Raw genomic sequence first — 7,553 nt, forward strand, 5'->3', positions numbered from 1 at the left:
AGGAACCAGATGAAGTTCAACAAGGACAAGTGCAGAGTCCTGCACCTGGGGAGGAATAATAAACTGCACCAGTACAGGCTGGGAGGTGATCTGCTGGAAAGCAGCCCTGTGGAGAGGGACCTGGGAGTCTCCATGGATAACAAGTTAACCATGGCACAGCAATGTGCCCTTGTGGCCAAGAAGGCCAATGGCATCCTGGGGTGTATTAGGAAGAGTGTGTCCAGCAGATCAAGGGAGGTTCTCCTCCCCCTCTACTCTGCCCTGCTGAGACCTCATCTTGAGTACTGTGTTCAGTTTTGGGCTCCCCAGTTTCAGAGGGACAGGGATCTGCTGGAGAGGGTCCAGGGCTATGAGGATGACTGGGGGACTGGAGGGCATGGCTTATGAGGAGAGGGTGAGGGACCTGGGGCTTTTTAGTCTGGAGAAGAGAAGACTTAGAGGGGATTTGATAAATGTTTATAAGTATCTGAAGGCTGGCTAGAGGTGGGGGGACAGGCTCTGCTCACTTGCTCCCTGTGATAGGACAAGGAGCAATGGGTGTCAGTTGCAGCACAAGAGGTTCCACCTCAACACAAGGGAGAAGTTCTTTACTGTAAGGGTCACAGGGCACTGGAACAGGCTTCCCAGAGAGGTTGTGGGATCTGCTTCTCTGGACACTTTCAAGGCCTGTCTGGCTGTGTTCCTCTGTGATCTGTGTTAGATAGTATTGTCCTGCTCTGGCAGGGAGGTTGGATTCGATGACCTCCTTGGGTGCCTTCCAACCCCTAACATCCTGTGATCCTGTGACTCAACTAGTGATGACTAACTATGGGGGGTGTGTCTGTGTCTATAAAGACAGATTTTATACGTGATGACTGTAGCACCTCTTTATATAATTCAATTACAAGTCATAGTGCATCTACTCTGAAAATAACGTAACATTAAATACAAATAGGGAAAAAATGAAGTTTGGTTTTTTTTCCACATTTGGGCAAATGTTATGCATTGTTTTCACTTTTTCTTCTGTCAGAAAGTGGTGAATAAATCCCTTCTTTTCTTACATTATTACATACAGAAAATAAGATTGTGAACTTCCCAAAGTTTGCAAGGAATTCAGAAGGCAGATAAAGGACTTGTAAACATGCCAAACTGACTTTTAAAGTCAATACATTTCAATTTGCCCATTGAAATCCATGTATAACCTTGCTATGGCAACAGCATTGTTGGAGATAACTAACATAGAGATAGGCTTGATATTACTTTGTGTCTTGTTTCAGACTGCTCAAATAACAACAGCAACAGAATGGAAGTGCCCTTTGTGCCAAGAACAACAAAGTGGATGGACAGAGTCTGAGAAATCTTGGCAACAAATACCTTCCACAAATAGAATCATAGAATGGTTTAGGTTGGAAGAGACCTCAAGGATCATCCAGTTCCAACCCCCCGCCATAGGCAGGGACACCTCCCACTAGAACAGGTCACTCAGGGCCTCATCCAACCTGGCCTTGAACACCTCCAGGGAGGGAGCAGCCACAACCTCCCTGGGCAACCTGTTCCAGTGTCTCACCACCCTCACCATAAAGAACCCTTTCCTAACATCTAACTTGAATCTCCCCTCATTCCAGTTTAAACCCATTACCCTTCAGCCTGTCATTACAAGACCTTGTCAATAATCCCTCCCCAGTCTTCCTGTAGGCCCTCTTCAGATACTGGAAGGCTGCTAAATGGTCTCCTCAAAGCTTTCTCTTCTACAGGCTGAAGAAGCCCAACTCTTGCAGCCTGTCCTCATAGCAGAGGTGCTGCAGCCCTCTGATCACCTTCGTGGCCCTACTTTGGACTTGCTCCAAGAGTTTGATGTCCTTCTTGTGCTGGGGACTCCAGAACTGCACACAGTGCTCCAGGTGGGGTCTGATGAGAGCAGAGTAAAGGGGGAGAATCCCTTCCCTTGCCCTGCTGGCCATGCTTCTTTTGCTGCAGCCCAGGACACAGTTGCTGTCTGGGCTGCACATGCACACTGCTGGCTCATGTTGAGCTTTTCATCAACCCAGACTCCCAGGTGGTTTTCCTCAGGGCTGCTCTCCAGCTATTCCCCACCCAGCCTGTATTTGTGCTTGGGATTGCGCTGACCCAGGTGCAGGACCTTTGACTTGGCCTTGTTGAATGTCATGAGGCTGGCCTGGGCCCACCTCTCCAGCCTGTCCAGGTCCCTCTGGATGGCATCCCTGCCCTCTAGTGAGTCAACAGTGCCACACAGCTTGGTGTCATCTGCAAACTTGCTGAGGGTGCACTTGATTCTTCTGTCCATGTTGCTGACAAAGAAGTTACACAGCACTGGTCCCAGCACTGACCCCTGAGGGATGCCACTTGTCACTGGTCTCCAGGTGGACATTGTGCCATTGATCACCACTGTCTGTGTGCAACCATCCATCCAGTTCCTTATCCAGCAGTGCTCCACCCATCAAGTCTGTGTTTTTCCAGTTTGGTGAGCAGAATGTCATGTGGGACAGAGTCAAATTCCTTACTCAAGTTCAGGTAGATGATGTCAGTTGCCCTTCCCTTGTCCACTGTTGCTGTGACTTCATCCTAAAAAGCCATTAAATTTGTCATGCATGATCTGCCCTTGGTGAAGCCATTGCTGGTTACCACCAATCACCTATGCTTTGTTCTTCATTTCCCTTAGCAGAGCCTTCAGGAAAGGAGGCTTCATGATCATGCCAGGCACAGAGGTGAGACTGACTGATCTGTAGTTCCTGGGGTCATCCTTTTTTCCTCTTCTTGCAGATGGCTGTTATGTTTGCCCTTTTCCAGTCAGCAGGAATTTCACCACTCCACCATGACCTTTCAAATACGATGCACAGTGGTTTAGCAGCTTCATCTGCCAGTTCCCCCAGGATCCATGGGTGGATCTCATGAGGCCCCATGGACTTGTGCACATGCAGATTCCTTAGGTGCTCATGAATATGATCTTCAATTCTAGTGGGCAGATCTTCCTTCTTCCAGTCATTACTTTTGCCCTCTGGAACTTGGACATTGTGGTTGGAGCCCTTGCCTTTGAAGACTGAGGCAGGTCTGTATGAGCAATCATTACATTGCTGTTCTGACTATCTCTTGAGCAGCCATCTTGTATCTCCAAATATTTTTTCACATATCAGTACCACTATTATTAAGCAAGACTAAATTTTCATTGAAAAAAGGATGAAAAAGGTGCATGGGTAGCCCATACAGCTGTGGAGCATGTGAATTTGCACCTCTTAAAAAGGAAGGCAATTCTAATGTTTATTTGTTTTAAAGTCTTACGGTTAGGTCAAGCACAAGATTTTCAGAATCTGTGGTTTGGTGTTTTTTTTCTTTTTATTGGTGGAGGTTTTGTTGTTGGTTTTGGTTGTTTGGGTTTTTTTCATGGCATATTAATGCATCTCCTCTTTCAGAAAACCGATTCTAGAGACAGTTGCCACAAGCTAAAGCTGGACTCCAGCATGCTTTCACAAGGATTTAATTGTTCTCATGTTCTAATTCTTAACCATAACACACTCATGATCCCTGGGTAAGAAGAGGGATGATTTTTGTTTCTGTTGTGCACAGAACTCTGTTCTGCTTCCACTGAAATCAGTGATGAAAATCCCTCTTAATTCAGTGTAAGCAGGGTTGAACGAGTGACTCATAACAAGGGCAGTATCTTTCGATGTTGCAGGGGCCTGGGATGCCAGTCATGTCTTTTGTCTTTGTGCTCACTTCCTCTGGCTCATTCGGGCTGTGGTTTTTGTGTTTTCATCTCCAGGGTATATGTTTGCTATTGGGTGTCAGCAATGTTTTGTGGGCTTCTGTGATGGTTTGGGCTCTTACCCGCCCCCCCACACTTTGTATTTGCCCCAGCTAACTCAGACGGACCCTGGGAATATAGATGAAGCAATTTATTTACAGCTAGCAGAATTCACAAGCAGCTATTTACAATATATACAGTTATATACAATTATATACAGAAATATACAAAGGATAAACAATACAAAAACACAGCTCCCCTCCCAGAAACCTGAGTCCCCAGGAGGGGCTTTCAAACCACCCCAACACCTCCCCCGGCCCCTCTCAACCTTACCCCAGTTCTCAGGAAGAAGAGAGGTGCAGCCAAGAGGTTAGGGAGCAAGGTTAGTAGGAGCAAGGTTAATGAGATGTGACCAGGTCTGAAGGCAAAGGCAGAAGAGACAAAAATGGAGAAAGTTTACTTCTTCTTCCCAGAGCTCTCAGTGTAACTGTGAGAGAAGGAGACACCATGTTTTCATTCCACTGCCTGTTATCAAGTTCTTTTACCAAAACATTCCAGCTTGCTTCTAACTAGCACAGCTTCGGTGCCTAGTGTGCTACAGGATAGATGTTCCAGTGATCCTTTCAAATGAGACATCTGTTGCAGGGGACTGAGGTCTTTCCTCCTAGTTTCAGTGCACAAAATCTAAGATGGAGTTTGTGTTTCACTCTATATTAGATTTGCCTGAGTTGTTGATTATTTTTGCCTGACTTTTTTGATTTTTTTTTTTAAGTGCCAGCAGTAAAAGGTAACTTAAATCTCAAGAGGCTGCCTTAAGTACCTGCAATGCTCTCATCTTGATGTGTCTATCAGCAGTGTGTTTCCTTCAACCAGTATGTCACCAAGCTTGATTTCCTGTGCTGTAGAGGTAGTAAAATAGCATAAAGACAGACTAGGAAATGGAGAATTATGTGAGGTATCAAGGCTCAGTCTTGTAGGAGGTCCCTGGAGGAGCATTGATCTGTCATTCTGCAGACCAGACAAAAGCATAACACCCTGAATAAGTAGGTGCAAGCAAGGCACAGAGAGTGTTCAGGCAACTGCAGTGAAGAGAGGGGACAGACAATGTTAAGAGGATGGTGTCTGGTTTTGTAAGCATATTCCTAAGCTGTCAAAATGTGTATTTTAAAATGTTGGTATGTGATTTTGCAAGCTAAACTAGCCAAATTAATTACCACCTATTTTCATTCTTTTCCTAATTACTGTAAGGCTTAGAGAGACATAATAAAATTAGATTTTATTCTCGTGCTCAAGTACATGTTTAGATTAGTTCTACCTGAAGTGGATGAACTCTGTTGGTTTTATGAAGCGATCTGCTGAAATTTCCCAACCGAGCATTTTATAAAGAGGAATCTGAAACACCAAATGTGCTACTCATCCCCTGATGAAGAGACCTTTCCCTGCAGGGAAATCTGAATTTATTGCTGTTCATTTCACATTTCAAAAGCACTCCAGCTATAAATTGCATATATGTAGTTCAAATACATTTCTAATTGCTACTTGTATTTCAGAGGCTCTCAGAAGTGGCAAGTAGCTTGCCAAAGTGTCACCGTGGCTGGGTGCACTTGCTGCCAGTGGAAGATCAAAAAACACTGTTTTGGGGCTTTTGGGTTAGAAATCAATTTATATATTTTGTTCCAAATTTCTCCTGTCTTAGCTGTGTGGCAATCAAGGAAGTCTTGAACTCAGATGACTCCAGCTCCCGCTAGAGCCATCGGGTAGCTGTGGCTGTGGACTGTGCCAGTTTACTCTCCACGCTGGGCTTAGGTATACAAGACCACCCCTCCCTTTGCACCCCAAGCCCTGGTCCCTGAGGATGTGGGATGAAGCTGGAACATCTCCATGTCCTGAGAAGGAGCCCTCCCTGAAGCAGTGCAGGTACCACTGCTCATACCTTGGCTCTTCTGCAGCAAGTCTAACTCCTGTATCCAAGGTCAGCAGCAACCATGCTCTCCTTTTAAGCTGCCAGCATTGCAAAGCCTGTGTTTTGTATCCTGCCTTGGGAAAGTTGGAGGAAGCAGTGTGAAGCCCATGTTTATAAAAGGATGTGAGATATAAACTAATACTCTCTTTCTGATATCTGAAGATTTATCTCTCAGTAAAACTCCTCCAGGGAAAGCTGCAGAAATTCAACACCAATGTTAAATAAGAACCATAAACTCCATTTATCTGAATTTACATATGGTAGAGGGGGTGGTATGATAAAAGAGAAATACTATACCTCCCTCTCTGCAAATATAAACACAGTTTTCTCTGTGTTTATGCTAGACTATCTACAAATGCATTGTAATACAGAAAAGGGACGCTTGGGCACTCAAACACAGCTCCATGCCAGGCATAAGCACCTTGGCAAACAGTGCTGTAGAATACAGAGTAACAGAGATCAGTCTGAAGATGAGGGCAGGAGTTATGACTGTGACATGGAAGGCAAATTCAGGGCAGGATTTTGAGTGGGAAGAGCTTTAGTCAGAGACAGGAGATTAGCAGTTAGTGTGCAGGACACGCAATTATTTTGAAGACAACACTGCCTCAGCAGCAAGGATGAGTAAACAGGATAATTACCAGGAATTTACAGAAGTATTAGTGTCATCATGGGATGACCTTTGTTTGAACAGAGAAGGTGACTGAGGAGCCAGAAATAAGCTCCAGGTTAAGAGCTGTAGAGGCAGCAAATATGTTGGAGCTTTAAGAACTATGGAGAAAGGAGGAAAAATCTTAATTCAGTTTTGAGATATCAGTTTTGCAGGAGAAGAGAGCAAGCAAAAGCTGTGGATCTGTCTGCTCAGTTGATACTTATAACAGGAAAAAGAATAATAGAATCAACCAGGTTGGAAGAGACCTCCAAGATCATCCAGTCCAACCTAGCACCCAGCCCTAGCCAGTCAACTAGACCATGGCACTAAGTGCCCCACCCAGTCTCTTCTTGAACACCCCCAGGGACGGTGCCTCCACCACCTCCCTGGGCAGCCCATTCCAATGGCAAATCACTCCCTCTGGCAACAACTTCCTCCTAACATCCAGCCTAGACCTCCCTCAGCACAACTTGAGACTGTGTCCCCTTGTTCTGTTGCTGGTTGCCTGGGAGAAAAGACCAGCCCCACCTGGCTGCAACCTGCCTTCAGGTAGTTGTAGACAGCAATGAGGTCACCCCTGAGCCTCCTCTTCTCCAGGCTAAACAATCCCAGCTCCCTCAGCCTCTCCTCAGAGGGTTTGTGTTCCAGGCCTCTCACCAGTTTCATCACCCTTCTCTAGACACATTCCAGTATCTCAACATCTCTCTTGAATTGAGGAGCCCAGAACTGGACACAGGACTCAAGGTGTGGCCTGACCAGTGCTGAGTACAGGGGAAGAATAACCTCCCTTGTCCTACTGGCCACACTGTTCCTGATGCAGGCCAGGATGCCAACTGCTCTCCTGGCCACCTGGGCACACTGCTGCCTCATGTTCAGATTTAGACCTTTTTCTTGCAGGTTTCTAAGGAAAGCAGTTTAGCAGCTCCATCAGAGATAGCCCTGAAGAAGTTAAAGCAAAGAAAAAACCAGGAAGAAAATCTCAGTGAGCAGCAGCAGGATACACCTGGCTGTTGAAGGAAAGGAGAAGTAGGGAAATGTGGAAAAGAAAGAGCTGGAGGGACTGCTTCAATGCCCCAGAGAGGAAGAAGGTGGTGAGAGAAAGAAAAGGAAACCAGAATACTGGAAACAGAAACCTCGAGGCTTTGGGAAGCCTGGATTTGAGGGGGAGGAGGGAGAGCAAGCAGCCAGCAGAAAAGGAGGTG

Source organism: Pogoniulus pusillus, chromosome 4 (genome assembly GCF_015220805.1).
Source record: "Pogoniulus pusillus isolate bPogPus1 chromosome 4, bPogPus1.pri, whole genome shotgun sequence".
In the NCBI taxonomy this organism is placed as follows: Eukaryota; Metazoa; Chordata; class Aves; order Piciformes; family Lybiidae; genus Pogoniulus; species Pogoniulus pusillus.